Raw genomic sequence first — 16,701 nt, forward strand, 5'->3', positions numbered from 1 at the left:
GTGGTTGTAGCCACTACCACACTTGGCGACACACTGGTAAAACTCCAGCTTCTCTGTTTTGGTTCATTGCTAGCACTGGGCCTTGGTATTTCAGGAAGTATTGAATCGTTGTGCATGTTACTTCAATTTCCCCACTTACCCCATGGACATACATGGTTCACCCTTTTCCAAATCAATCAAACACAATCAAAATTTCAGCTTAGATCTCAGTGTTTCGAATCCGAGAGGGTAGTTTAGTTCGTGAGTTGAAGATTTTCAGAGTATAAATTTTCATCTCTAGTGTTGCTCCACTACTAGAAGACCTGGACAGTACCCCAGCGAAGTTACATGCTTCACCTCTCTGGGTAGGAATCCTTTCTCTTCTTTCGCCTTTGTATTTTTTTTTCAAGAGAACTATGCATAGGCACTTATTTATTTTTGGGACAGAAGAGGGATCCCGACTTATTGAGAGCAGAAAAGGTTGTTCCTTTAGAGAAGCATGTAAGACCTCTGACATAGGTTTGCTCATTTAGATTTTCCCCTTCTCTATTTCTACTAATTGGATTAGCTTCAACACACAGAGAAGAAGGCTGATCACAAGCATGGGGCTTCCCAGTGTGGAGAGAGGTTCACGGTTGGATCAAAGATTTCCTTACAGATGATTCATATTTTCCATTAGGACTTCATCAGTCGAACGTTGTAACAAAGAACAGAGAAAATGGACATAAGACTAGCCAAGTGCTACACTGTCAGAAGTCTCTTCAAATTTCAGCCACATACTCTATTCAAAAGCCAAAACGTAGTAGTTGGTAGCACTTATTTCTAGCAACAAAAATAGTAATCAGAATAAAACAAATAAAAAGGAAAGATAATAAGAAAAACAAACCAACGAAACAACAAGCATTAAGTAGACTATGTACAAGGCACGGGCACGGCCCGACCTACTGAACTAATGTTTGAGGACTTGGCCATTTGATAGGAAGATTATCAATCCTCCCATAAAGTGATTGCAAATCATAGATGTGTGAGCCAAGTTTCTCATGGACCAATGTCGGTTCACCGAGTTCTGCTACTGGAACCTGGTGGCATTCCAGAAAAACTTCAAGTGAAGACAACACTACTGTCTCAGGTACTGTGTGCAACATGGGCTCGGATGATGGCATAGGGTAATTATTTTTACTCTGGGAAGGGTTCAAGTTTCTGAAGTCAATGCATAAGCAAATCTTCCTAGATTTCTTATGTGCAGGATTTAGATCATAGAACTAAGTATGATGACGAACTTTGTAGGCAATCCAACCACATAAAATGTTAGTCAATCTATTTAGTGAAAGAAGTACAAACAACATGTATGTGTTACATTTTCCTTCTTGTAATTGCTTTTCTTCTCCTTTACCTGGAATCTCATATTGGATTGTTCACATGTAGTGAGTACTCAGGTCATCATCTACTCGTGCAGGCCCATCCTAGTACTGTTCGATCAAGCAGTCAATGATTGATCGCTGCTATAGTGTGTAACTTGTACCGAGATTAGCCATCTTCAAATCATGGTGGATTCCCAAGTTTCTCTGTTTGTTCATGGTGTTGGTCCTTCGTGTTCAACATAAGTACTTTAACATCATTGCTTGTGACTCTTGGCTTCAAACAACTTGAAATCATGCATTGTTCATTGCTTTGGATGGCTGATATGCACTTGGTCCTTGAGTCATCATGTGTTCTTGATTTATCAAGACTCATGGTCCACAACTTCTCTATACATGGACTGTTTGGCATGCTGGTACTGATGCTACTACCGTTTTTGCTACTACTGCTACTAACAAAAGAAAAAAATTGTACAATTTTCTTTATCATCAATTGGGCGAAGAAGGAGTCCCAACTGCTTGTATGATGATGTTGAAGTAGGCTGTGTAGGATAACACTCTAATGTCTTTTCTAGGAGGTAGTTGCCAAACATGAGTTCTGCGAAGGCCAATGGTTCATTCTCGCCATCAAAGGGAGTGAGAGTGTGTTTCATATACTTCTCGGATAACACCTGGATTTGGTTGCATTTTCCCTTGTACGAAAGCCACGGGTGAGAGTAGTGTGTAGCAAAGTATCCATCTAGCTTGTTGGACCAGTCTCTGCTAAGAAGAAGACCATATGCTTCTGGTATGTCCACAAAAACTATGTTGATGCACTGGTGGACTCGAATCTCATGGGATAGTTGGATGATCACTTCTCGTAGTTCACCAATGGCTGGTACTGATGTTCTATCAAGTTGGATGATTCTTGCAGATGTTTTGCTCCATCGTGCATTGATATTCTTAGAAATGGAGAGTGGAATGACATTGGCTTCCATGCCAGAATCAACCAAATAGTTGTGGACATTGTAGTTGAAAACTTCGAATGAAAGCAGGAATGGGGGGCAACCTAAGTTTTCTTCTTCCATCCAGAGTGTATTGAGCACAGTGGATAGTGATCCGAGAGGTGTGCTTGCTCCCTTGCTAGTGGATTCCGCGTTGTCTATTGCTATTTGTCCCAATACACATAGCAAGATATCTCGCTAACTCTGGACTTTGGCTAGCTCAAAAAAACTGATGTTTGCTCGAGTTTTCTTCATGTCATCGACTATGTTATAATCCAGAGGTGGTATACTCACCGAGGTGTCCAGGGTGGAATGAATGTTCATGCTATCTGGTGGAGTGTTCTGCAACTTGCTGCCTACAGATGTGTTCTTATCTACCATTGTCTTCCTAGAATTGCTTTGTGTTTGTTGCTTTGAGGCAACTGGTGGATCGACCTTCTTTATCAGTCATCTCACTTTCTCTTGCATCTCCTCAAGTGTCGAGGGAGCCCCTTTACTCCTAAGATGGTAACGATCATTTTCCTTTTGGGGCTGCTGCTCAGTGTTCGTCTTCGAGACTACTTGTGAGCACTGATATGCATTCACCACATGCCCAGAACTTTGTGCTTCATCAGGTGCAACCTCTTTTTTATAATCAGAATCTTCCAGTTTCTCCTGTATGTCACCATCCACACCGAGTGTATGAGTATAGACAAAGGTAACAACTCGCTTCCAATCTGAACAAGAGTTCTCGGGATGAAACTCTTCATGGAAGGAACATAACTTAGGATCAGACCATTGATCGAGTTGGAACATAGGCTTCTGCACAAATTTGGAACTGAACCGATTATTTCTTGATGAGTGGGTTGATGAACTACTTTCCTGTCTCTGCCTAGGCGGATGACTGCTCGCGAATGTGTCCGTCTTCCATTGCTTGAGTTTGAACATTTCAGTGGTCAAGTTCTTGAAAAGGCGAGTGAGGGTCTCAATATCAATTGCTTCCTTGTCTCTTCCCTTACTCGTTGTTGCTTGGGGCTTTCTGCTCCTTGGAGTCTTTCGTTGATTTGTCATCCTTGATGACTCTAATGGCACGCAAATCTTTCTCAACAACAATATGCTCTTTGCAACTTTCTAACAGTGTTGCCTTCACATCTCGCTTGATGAACAACACAATGGTGGTTGGCAGTGCAGATGTGTAATAGTCGACAGTGATGGAGTCATGAGGTTTGGTGTCTTATGAAAACTTGTTCAAAATATGTGTAAACCTCTAATTGAAATCTTTCACTTTCTCTTTTCCCTCCATCTTGAGGCGTCCCAATTCTTTGAGTAGCATGGCTGGGGTCTTATCATCAGCGAACTTTTCAAGGAGAATACCTAGTTCTGTATGGAGTTGGGTGGAAGGCTGTGATACTAAGTAGCTGCGCGACCATCCAAGGTACATGGAAACAATCTACATGCTACATCATCATAACGTACCTCAAGGGTTTGCAACTATAGGTAGAAGTTGTCTAAATGGTATTTTTCCTTCACCGCATTGTCAGGGTTGAACTTGATGTTCATTCTCTCTGCTCGCTTTGGCATCTTGTGTAGAACAGCTAGGAGAGCCAATGGTCCCTGAGTCATCCATTCAAGATTTTGGTCAGCCATCTCTTCTTCCTCTTCGTCTTCTTCCTCTCCTTCAGAATCTGATGGTTTTGGATCTGAGTCTGTTGATTCGTCTTTGCCTCCACCTCCTCCACTACCATCCCCTCCGCCTCCTACATCGAAGTTCAATCCAAAGACCACAAGAGTGCCTTGTTCATCTTCAAAGAATATTGGACGTTCCTCCCCATATTCAATAGCTTCTTCCAACACTTCAAGATTAGCAAGGATTGCTTCTTCCACCAATGATACAACCACTCCTGTGGGAGTGGCCTTTGGCTTCTTAGATGCGTGTGGAAGGTACTCTATGCTTGGGATCATTCCAACTACTTTCCCAAACTGGCGAGTGATGGGACAGATGGAGTGAAGGTGTTGATATGAAATCTCGTGTTCAATTCGGGGAGGTGAGGAGTAACCAACTATTGAGTCGTGAGAGAGGGAGTGCAAGTTACTTCCTTCACCAGATGGTTGATGAGTGAGTGTGAGGGGAATTTAAGCCATGTACAACTAGATGCCCTCCTTCTAGTGCTAAAAATGTTGACGGTGCTAGACCCGCTAACATTTAGGGGATCACCCTAGTATGAAGTCCCAACTAGACCTCACACTGTTTGGTGTGGGAGTCCCACCCAGTATGATGGCCTAGTTGCCATTGTCTTAAGGATTTGCCTCAACTCTTGCTTGTCAGCACAGGATAGTGGTTCACCTTATCTTCGAGAAGTGAGGTTCACATGCCTAATGAGTGTAAGTGTACTTGTGTCAATGGTTATTTCATTGTGAGGGGGAAATGGTGAAGGTGAGTTCCAAGTTGAAAGGGATCAGTCCCAACTCGGCTAGGAACACACCACACAAACGACATACACAGCTCCCAGCAAAGCAGTCCACTTGGATGCGGTAGTCAGAACATACGAGGTAAGATAACACGTACAACACTCACATATTAGTCAGAGACGAGTGAAACGGTTGTTGCAACATCATGTGAAAGGTTTGTCTGATGTCCGGAAGAGCAGTCGACACTGTTGAAAAGTGTGCAACAAGAAATGCTTATTGAGAGTGCAACAAGATGATGGAGCTTAGTGAAAAGAGTCGCCTTCACTAAGTGGGCCCGTAGGCTATTTTTGGCGCAAGTCTATTTTTAGACTATGTCTATTTTTAGACATATGGATCATGTCTATGGATTGCAGGTTGTTGTTTATGGATGATTGGTCAAGTTGGGAAAAATAGATGGATTTCTATTTTTTATCAAAGTGTGAGTGATCACAGTGTGAGTGATCAAAGTCTATTTTTAGACTGGCTGTCAAAAATAGAAAAGTCAAATATTATTGTCTCATAATAATATTTGGACTATAAACTTGATCTTATTCTCTTGGAGCACTTCAGTTTGAGCTACAGAGGTGGCACATGTAGGAATTTACAGGGTAAGTTCCTCAGAAAGAACACCAAAAGGACACCGCTCACAACCAGATCACAGATCAATACACCAATATTTTTGACGTGGTTAAAACCCTCAAAGAGGGAAACAGTCCACGGCCTGAGCCAACGCGGCCACTCCAGGCAATTTATTAATCAAAGAATGAAAATTTACATAAGCTTCTCTCATGCACGGATTACCCTACAAATGACCCTCCATGCGCTTTAAATAGAATTCATGGACCAATCGGGTGTCAAGCCACGGATCAAGTGTCGGTAATACCGAGGAGAGAATGAACCGTCGGATCACTACATATCGTGACCGTCGGATTGTAAGTTACAAAATGTACAACGGTAAAGAAATACACTTTACCTAACTCTACACTAGACCAAGTTGTACTTAATTATTTCCTATGTGTCGGAATATCCTAACATCCCCCCTTAAGAACAACTTGGGATAGGATTGAAGGATTTACAAATATGACACAATAGGAGAAGGAAGGAGGCACTAGAGCCTATCCCCCCTTAGTGACAACTTCCTGAACTCCAACCATAAATCGAAGTTTAGTGAACTTCGCCTCTATGAGAGCCTTTGTGAAGATGTCTGCAACTTGATCATCTGTTGAACAATATTGCACTTCAAGAACATGGTCATGAATGAGCTTTCTGATGAAGTGCATGTGCAGTTCAATGTGTTTGCTACGCTGATGTTGGACTGGATCTTTGCATAGCTGAATGGCACTTTGATTATCACACCAAAGTGTAGTCGGATGCTGCTTCTCAAAGCCAAACTCTGACAGGATCTGACGAAGCCACAAGGCTTCCTTACTAGCTTCTACGGCACCACGATACTCTGCTTCTGCTGATGAAAGAGAAATGGCACCCTATTTCTTGCAAGCCCATGTAATAGGTCCTGAACCAAGAGTGAACACATAACCGGCAGTAGACTTCCGATCATCAGGGTCACCAGCCCAATCGGAATCAGTGAAACCAACCAATAGAGGAGATGCTTTGGCACTGTAATGAATCCCAAACTGAACTGTACCTCGAACATAACGAAGTATTCTTTTAGCTGCTTTCCAATGACTTTCACGGGGGTTTTGCATGAACCGAGCAACAAGGCCAACAGCAAAGGAAAGGTCAGGACGAGTATTGGTTAGATACAAAAGTTTTCCAACAAGTTGACGGTATAAGGTAGCATCAACTTCAGGAGAAGTACAAGTGACTGAGAGTTTGACTCCAGACTGAAAGGGAGAAGGGGCTGGCTTACAGTCTTCCATGTGAAAATGACGTAGAATATCACAAGCATACTTGGACTGGGAAAGGGAAATACCCTCCTTGGATTGCAAGACTTGAAGACCGAGAAAATAGTGTAAGTGTCCTAAGTCTGTCATTTCAAATTTCCTTTTGAGGCTAGACTTCACATGGTTTATAAGGTTGGGATCACTACCAGTAAGGATAAGATCATCAACATAAAGAACAAGGATGATAAGAGAGTTGCCCACTTTCTTGGTGTAGACAGTATTGTTAGAATGACACCTAGAAAAGCCAGATTCTAAAAGAAAGCTATCCATTTTGGCATACCAAGCCCGAGGAGCTTGCTTGAGACCATAAAGGGATTTCTTAAGTCGACAAACAAGGCTGGAGTTTGTTTGTATGAAGCCAATGGGTTGTTCCATATAGATTTCTTCATGCAAGTCCCCATGCAAGAAGGCAGATTTAACATCCATCTGATGGACTTCCCATTTGAAAGAGGCAGCAAGGGAAAGAACAAGGCGGATAGAGTTCATTTTGGCAACAGGGTAGAAGGTTTCAGTGTAGTCAATGCCTTCAACCTGTGAAAAGCCCTTAGCAACAAGACGAGCTTTATGTTTATCAACTTTCCCATCTGGTCCATACTTGGTTCTGTAAACCCATTTGCATCTAACAAGTTTTCGTCCCTTTGGTAAAGGAACAAGATCCCATGTATCATTTGCCAATAATGAATGATATTCTTCATTCATAGTTGCTTCCCAATCTGGATGGCCTAAAGCTTCTGCAAAGGTGTCAGGATCATAATTTACTGGAGCTTGAGCCAGTAAAGAAGAGGCTCTCTCGAACTAAGAACGTGTGCGTCGCTGATCTGTAGGATCACCGGCAAGATCACCTGCTGCATCTCGAGTAGCACGAACCCATTTTGGAAGCTCAGGAATGGAAGGAGGATCCTGAGATGGTGGGGGAGGATTGTCATCCTCACTTTCATCATCTGAAGAAGAAGAAATGTTTTCAAAGGTAGAAGAGATAGAGAGAGGTGGCACATCCGCCGGACTAGGCTCACAGGCCGATATATTTTCATCAAATTTTACATCTCTTCTAATGATAACATTTTTGGACTTAAATGGAATAAGTCTATAGCCTTTGACATCTTCAAAATATCCAACAAAAGTACATTTTTCACTCTTAGGTTCTAAAGCTTTATGCTTTTCATCTGGAATATAGGCCCACGCTTCACTTCCAAAAACACGAAAGTGACTTACATCTGGTTTGATTGAGCTCCATGCTTCTTCTGGAGTGATATTCTTTAAAGCCTTAGTAGGAGTGCGATTTATTATGTAATTTGCACAGTTAATTGCTTCTGCCCAAAAACTAAGACCAAGTCCTTTAGATTGTAGCATACAATTAGCCATTTCCTTTAAGGTGCGATTCTTCCTTTCAGCTACACCATTTTGTTGTGGAGTATATGGACCAGTATGTTGCATTTGAATTCCATTCTCAGTGCAATAGTTGATGAATGTGTTTTTAACATATTCGCCGCCATTATCAGATCTTAACTTAAGAATTTGATGTCCATATTGTTTTTCAACAAAGGCCTTGAAGGCCAAAAAGGTGTTAAATACTTCACTCTTGAGTTTTAAGAAGTATACCCAAGTGCGTCTGGAGAAATCATCAATGAAAGTTAAGAAATACTTGCAACCAGAGAATGACACAACTGGAAGTGGACCACATAAATCACTATGCACAAGCTGTAAAGGGGCTGAGGCGTGCCAAGAGACACGTTTTTCAAAACTGTCCCGATGATGTTTTCCGAGTACACATCCGGAACAAACACCATCTCTGCAAGATACCATAGGAAGACCTGTCACCATATTTTCTTTACATAGATGTTGAAGGGAGCGATAGTTTAAGTGACCAAATCGCTCATGCCAAAGTTTGCTCACTTCATCGTTATGAGCAACAAATACTGAGGGAAGATTTGATGACCCAAAGTTGTGAAACTTATACAACCTTGTAGAATCATCAGCAATGCCAGTAGCCAAAATCTGTTTAGGATCTTTTAAGTCCTTGATTACAACATCATGAGGTGAAAATTCAACGATTTTACCTTCACCTGAATGAGTTATCTGATATACAGATAGAAGGTTGCAGGATAAGGTTGGAACACATAATACATCATTAAACTGACCATTGTCTAGATGAACAGTTCCTGTCCCTACAACATTAAGAGATCTATCATCACCAACATATATATTTTTGGTGTTACAATCATTTAAAGAAGAAAACATGGCTTTGTTTTTGGCCATGTGATAAGAAGCTCCAGAATCAATGAGCCACTCATGAGAATGAGAAGAAGAAGATACATTTAATGCATAGCCAGACCGAGATGCTTGACTACCACATGCAGAAAGTTCCATTCCTAAAGATGAAGTTGAAGTTGAAGATTGCCCCAAATGGATGTTATGCTTCTTCATTGCTGCTTCCAAGGCTTCCATCTTCTTAAAGCATTTTGATTCTAAGTACCCATCTCGATTAAAAAAATTTCAATGTCTATCAGTCTTCTTCCCTTTGTTTTTATTTGTCTTATCATTTTGTTGAAATGATTTTTCATTTTGGGGTTGAAATTGCTTAGGACCCTTGTTTGGTTTAGGACCATTCTTTTTAGGATATGACTTTTTAGGATTCTTTGAATTTGGTTGCTGTTGGGCGGCTAATGCTTTCTTGGAAGAGTTTCCAAGATTAAGAAGACCAAGATGTAAGAGTTTTTCTTGTTCTCTTATTAAAGAATCACAAAAAGAGTCAAAGGAAGGGGGCTTGTAGTCTTTTCCTTGAGAAATGAAGGCTTTTCTTGTAGAATGGAAGGTGGAAACAAATACAGAGTAGGCTAGTCCCAACTTAGTAAGGATGGAATAAATAAGGTTACTATCTTCTTTCTTAACCTTAACACCTTCCAAAAGATATCTAAGGGTCTTGAACTTAGACAAGAAATCTTCAATGCAAGAAAAATTATTAGGGTCCAATGTAAGCAACTCATTTTCAAGTTGATGGGCTCTAATTTCATTTTTAATCCCAAAAACTTAATTGATTTGTTCCATTGCTTCATGAGGAGTTTCAAGTTCTGCAATATGGAATCTAAGATTTGGAGAAATATACATCCCTATCAAACCACGTGCTTGATCTTGTATATTCTCCCATTTAGCAGCCTTGTCTTCATCTTTCGGTTTCTTTTCTTGGCCTGTGGCTATTCGGTAGAGACCTTTACTTCTAAGTAAATCCTCCATGTAGGACAACCATTGGAAGTAGTTGGTGCTGTCAAGGGTAACTTGGTATTGACTTTCCATTTCAACAGAAACTGAAGCTGAAGATGCTGAAAGTAAGTGTTCCAATGGATAGATCTCGAAAAATTAGGCTGGTTTAAAAAAAATGGCTCTGAAAAAGGCTTCCGGATGAAGACGCTATGGCTTTTTGAAAAAAAGTTGTTGAAGTTGCCGACGAAGTGCGGGAATGTGCGGAAATGAAAAAGTCCGCCCCCACAAAATGGAGACTTGAACCCAAACCTCTACTCTCTTAAAATAGCTTTGAACCAATTGATCTATACAAAAAATTTGAGAGAGAGAGAGAGAGAGAGGGGGGGGGGGGGGGGCTTGGGTTGCGTGCTTGCTTTGATAAAACTCTTTTTCCCTACAAAACAAAAAACACAAAACCCAACACGGACATGCAAAGAAAATGAACCTTATGGCTCGAAGTTAGCTTTACCCAAAAAACTAAATATTTTCAAAAATTGAACGTTGCGGCTCAAAGCTAGCTTTAGCCGAAAATTGAACCTTGCAGGAAAAAGAGCATACGCATGAGAAAAATCCTTCCTTTCTGTTTCTGATTTGCCCAGATCGCACAGAGTCACAGGGCAAAGAGCATACGTAGAAATGAAAGGTATAGATCCAGTTTAAAAAAAGCTAAATAAACCGAAACCGAAATAAGCAGAGAGAAAATAACAGTAAACTGCAAATAAACACTGTATACCTCCAGATCTTAAAAATGACGCAGCTAGGGCTACCGGAAACCTTTTTGCGTGAAACGAAAGGGGTTCCTCACTGGAACAGATGCTCCGAACACAACAGAGCAGTCCTCTCGGCCCAAAAGCAGTCAGAAACAACAGATCTAGGAAACGGCAGTCGGATGCAGTTCTACCGGCTTCAGATTTGGATCACCAACGGACGCGGCCCTCAAATAGCTCTGATACCATGTAGGAATTTACAGGGTAAGTTCCTCAGAAAGAACACCAAAAGGACACCGCTCACAACCAAATCATAGATCAATACACCGGTATTTTTGACATGGTTAAAACCCTCAAAGAGGGAAACAGTCCACGGCCTGAGCCAACGCGGCCACTCCAGGCAATTTATTAATCAAAGAATGAAAATTTACATAAGCTTCTCTCATGCACGGATTACCCTACAAATGACCCTCCATGCGCTTTAAATAGAATTCATGGACCAATCGGGTGTCAAGCCACGGATCAAGTGTCGGTAATACCGAGGAGAGAATGAATCGTCGGATCACTACATATCGTGACCGTCGGATTGTAAGTTACAAAATGTACAACGGCAAAGAAATACACTTTACCTAACTCTATACCTAACTCTACACTAGACCAAGTTGTAATTAACTATTTCCTATGTGTCGGAATATCCTAACAGCACATGAAGCTGTCAGAAGGAAATACGTTTTTCTTATGAGTCAGTTGAGTTGTTGCATGCATGACTTCAGTTAGAACTCAAGTGAGTTGAGCTTAGTGGACTGGAGGTACACTTGATGGAGTTGTGTTCAGTTTAGCTTTGTTAAACTAGTTGTATTTAGTCTAACTGATGAATAGACTAGAGATGAGTTGGGTGAATTAGTTATTAATTAATTCACAAGTTATTAACTCATAGTGCAACTATAGAATACATCAGTTAAATCAGTTGCATGTCAGTGTATGTTCAGTTCAACAGGGACAGGTGGTAGAGAATCAGATTGCTATCAGTTGTGACTATAGTTGTGCACCAGATCTTGCACAATCAAGGGATTGAGGATGCCAATGAGTTTGCTCACGTATTTGCCCAGTATTGTAGCCTTTTCTCACATCCAACAAAGTGTGAGTGATTATTTTGAGGTGAAATACGAGTTTGGTGAGCCATTATCATCAGTTCTTGAGCAGGTATTGAGCAGTGGAGGCAAGCAAGCAGTGGAATAGATTTGGAGATCAGATCTGAGCTGTATTGTGTGTAACAGGTGGAGCTGGTACTGGATTGCTTGTGATAAGCATTGTACTTTGTAATGTTACATGATTCAATCAATATAATATACAGATAGTGTGGGGTTTTTAGCGAGATGCTTTCCCCGGGATACATACTGTGTTAATGAGTTTGATTGATGCTTCTATGTGTGCTTGTGAATGTTTCTGCTTTTGTAAATTGATGATCAACATAGAGGAGATTATGTATTATACATGTTCCGTTTATAATTGTATGATTAGGATAATCTCTGTGAATATGTGTTAAATTATTCAAAATTTCTACATGGTATCAGAGCTGCTTGATTTGTAGAAGATATTTTTACAGGATATCAAGCGAGGATTGATCATCAGATCTACTATTCAGGAAGTGTTTACATTCTATTTCTTCAGGCAGAGTCTGTAATCGGGCCAGGTAGCCTCTGGATTCATCCTTCCTTTGGAAGGTGAGATATCGGTGAATGCCCATACAGTCAATCTCTGTACGAGAAATATTGTGTTCTCACGAATCTTAGATCCGAGGCAGTTGAGTTGGTTGCTAGTGGAATTCGAATTTGCAGCAGTGTTTTCTTGGTGACAACGCAGCGATGTCTGTCACAGGATTGCGACTGGAGTATGCCCTTGAGGGTAGTACGAATTATATTGCATGGAAGGACAGGATGGACGCAGTGTTGGATGATAACAGGCTGAAGGAATTCATAGATACGGAGATCCCAAAGCCTACTTGTTACACTAAAATTTGTCAGCATGACTATTTGTAGTCAGTATGGCTCCATCAATAACCATATTGTCCTCCTTGGCAAGTCTTATACCTCTGCTCCTCATGTCAAACTCCAAAAAAGAGAGAAAGCCTTTAAAAAATCAATATAACTCTGGTTCCTCACTTTCTCTTACTCTTACCTGCGGGCCCGCACCTCAAGTACTTAATACCTGCTTACTTGTACGCTCTGTCTGTAAAGGGGTGGGTGTGTACCCCTGTAAAAGTCAAAAGGCGCAAGTTTTACTTCAAAAAACTTACTTGTGGTCGATTCTAGAGCATTCTAGAAGATGGTTTGACGTGGATTGAGCGCCTCCAGATGGTTCATGCATCCCAATGAAAGAGGAACTTATTTCATGAAGAGGGGAGCTATCCCTTTGAAAGAGGGGCTTATCCCATTGATGGTGGACCTGTTTAACTTCCTCCAAAGCATTATAAATACAGGCATTGGGCCAGAGGCAAGGGAGGTTGAAAGCTGAAGATTCCTAAGGGTAGATGCTGCTGAAATTAGGACTCCCTTATAGAGCTTGAGAGGAGAGATCCCATTCCTTTCTTAGCTTCATTTGGAAGTGGGTGAGCTGATCAAAGTAGAGGAGAACTCTTGCTGGACCCTGGGAGGGACCTGCACAACACCAAGGCACTGGTTGTAAGGTTTCTCTTGTTTCCAATTAATACAATTAAGTTCATTTTTCTCAACAAGTTGTTATATATAATTTGTTTCATAAACTCCTTGGTCTTTATGATGAATATGTTTTATTATATGAGTTATTCAGGTGCTATGTAATCGTTTGCTTGTTAGTGAATGCAGGCTTCAAGGAGAAGGAGCTCATCTGGATCGGAGAGGCTTGGCTGCTACAAACAGCGTTGGACTATAGGTAAGCCTTAAACACCTGGTTGCTTTTATTTTAAATGCATATTTAGGGAAAGATAGTGCTTGATTGTTTTGTTTGTCACTAGAAAACGCCTTAGTTTCTAGGGAGGTCGGTTTTGTCCGCAAAATTGACTCTTTCCGCATGACAAAATGGTGACTCCGCTGGGGAATCCATGGATTTGATTGATTTCTCTTTTGATTGATACTTTGATTTGAGAAACGTTGATTTGTTTCTGTTTTTGACTTGATGATTGTGGGATTGGGTGAATTTAGTTAATTTTGAGTTAGTTTTTATTTTTCATAGTTTTTGGAGAGGTACGCACCCTCTGAGTTAAGCACAGTGCATACCTGTACGCACTTTTGCTTTGTGCACAGAGCGTGACCGCACCTGTGTAAACAGGCTGCCTGCATACCCTGTCAAAATTTTGAGAAATTTTAAATTTTCTTCTTTTTATTAGTTTAGAATTTGTTTATAGGTTTTTAGCCACTGCCCAAACCTGCATGTGACTTGTCAGAAACTTTCCTTGGTTAATTTCATTGGCATTCCTGCTTTAAGCTTTTATCAATTGGGTGTTTTGAGTCTCTTTTTGAGAAATTCTAAATTTGATTTCCTTTGGTCATTACTTGGAGGTTTGTCTCAGTCTTTTCACAATTTTGCATCTTTTTGCTTTTGTTTTTGCAAAAAAATTTCCCCCTCATTCGCCGGGGGGGGGGGCTAAATTGTGTATGAGTGTTAATCGCCTTTGAGTGTTTTTATTTTTTGATCTTTGGAACTCTCACCCAATTTTCTCGACTTGCACTTGATTGGTTCTTAGATTACATTAGAATCATCTTGTGTTTGAGAATTCTCTTGCATAGATCACATTTGCATAATTAGAATTCTCATTTTCAGAATATGAATGAAAAACGTGCATAGATTACATTTGCATACTTTTCAAATGAATTGTGCATAGATTACAATTGCATAGTTCACATTCTGAAAAATCAATCGTAGATTTAGATCAGCTTTCTTTGATTTGAATTTACATATTTTTATGCTTGTTCTTTAACACATAAAAATAAAAATAACTATTTTGGAATTGATTTGCATTAGTTTTTCTTGATGAAATTAGTGCATTAGAGAATTTGTTATATTTTCTCTTAGTGATCAATTTTTTGCATTGTTGGAAGTGAATGGAAACTCTCTCCTTACTTTAGTTAGGATTCATCGAATTGAAAGGATTACATTATCATATTCAATTGCATTCAGTTTTGAGTCGGGTCATAACACCATTGGTTTCGTATCCATTTACCCCTTTGAGTAATAACAGCCTAAATAACACAGCACTTAATTAAAATTCATCTAGTAATTTTTACATTTCTAGGGCTCTGGTACACCAACATAGCTTAGGCTAGTGTCTTGGAGTAGGAGAGTAATTAACTCTCCAAGACAGTAAAAACAAACAAGTAGTTGTATCTTGTGGTAGGAAGAAATCCAATTGTTGCATTTATGCTCTGGGAAAGCTCCTCTTAAAGGAGAAGCACGAGATCGTGTCCGAACCAGCGTGGGAATCAATCCTTCCTCATTGGGAACGACGCCAGATATTCACGTATTAAAAACGGTAAACCTCGGATTAACCATTGTCGAGGAGCTTGGGGTCACTTGTTGGTAAACCTTGGATTATGTCAAGGAGCCTTCAAGGGGATTGAGCTTGCTACTCTGCCCTTGCGTGCGTATCGGATCGTAGACTGTTCCCCCAGGTATATTTGTTTCAGTTGGTAACCTTAGTGGCCATATTCTTTAGGATTCTTCCTGAGGTGACAGTGGTGGGAAGATCCCACTGTACCTGGAGCAGACGTCGGCTAGACTCACTTGGATTTTCTGGGGGGTTCTCTTCACTCGAGACAATTAAGTGGAGGAACTTGTGCCAGTCTATTCATTAAGCAGGTTGCCGGGGTAGCTGTTCCAACCGCCATTTCTGTATTGAATTCTGCGAGGTTGGATTTCATCACCAACTAGTGTTTTCGGTACGGAAAGTTATTGTTTGTGCGTGGTTTGACTCCTAGATTTGATAGCGCGTGTTAATTTGTTGGTTTTTACTTTTAGAGACCATAGGTGTGAATTGTGAATTCTAGTTGTTAGGTGTGAATTGTGAATTGTTAATTTTAGTTCTAAATTGTAAATAAAATTCACTGAAGTTGGATATAATGGAAAATGTTCCGAAATTTACAGACCAAGGAACCCCTCTTAACGAGGATCCTAGTACTTTTCCTTTCTTTGGAAATGTTGGTCCTCCTTATATGGCTACTTTGTCATTACCTGGATTTACAATAGGTTTACCGATATGGTTATTTTCAACTTCGTTGGCCCCAAATACTCCAATTGTTCCACCTCAACCGAATGCTTCACCTCAACAGAGTTCACCATCTCAACATCACCAACCTTCTGTTGACCCTTTACCTTCTTCGCCTAATTTTTCTTCCTCCATTTCTTCCTCTTCGCTTGGTAAAAGCCTTGACGCTAGTAACCAAGTAGCTAAGAAGAAGAAGAAAGGGAAGAAGAAGAAGAAGCAAGATGAGAAAGAAGTCAACCAACCAACCATGGCTGTAAATGTTAGTTGTGTTGAGGAAACCTCCAACATGCATCGTAAACCCAAATACCCTTGCAGGCTTTGTAAGGGTGACCACTTCCTTATCAATTGTCCTGGTATTCCAAAGGTCCTGGAAGTATGGTCAGAAAAATCTCATCAACTTTCCATTGATCCATCAACCAGTGATAGTCAGGTTCCTGGGAAAAAGGGTAAAGTTAGGTTTCCTTGTAAGTTATGCAAAGGGAGTCATCAAACTCACATTTGCCCTCACATGGATGAAGCCTCAAAATTGTTGGAAAACCTTACTGTTCCACAGCAAGAATTTCCAACTGGTTACTGTAAGCTTTCTCCCAACCTATCGTCAACTAACGGAGTGATTGATCTAGTTTCAAGTACAGTCGATCACACTCTTCCATTAGAGAGTGAAACTCATGTCACTCAGGTTGATGATCCATTAGTTGATCAAGTGGTCGATTCAATTTCACATTCGGTCGATCCCACTTTCCCTTTAGAGAGTGAACTTCATACCGCTCAGGTTCTTCTTGTTACATCAGATTCTTCTATGCCAGGGGGCATTTCACCTGTTTCTACAGAACCCCCTCCAAGCACTGAGGTCTTTTCCTTTGATTG

Source organism: Pinus tabuliformis, chromosome 1_2 (assembly GCF_031772625.1).
Source record: "Pinus tabuliformis cultivar Carrire ecotype Pingquan chromosome 1_2, CPIR1, whole genome shotgun sequence".
NCBI classification, from domain to species: Eukaryota; Viridiplantae; Streptophyta; class Pinopsida; order Pinales; family Pinaceae; genus Pinus; species Pinus tabuliformis.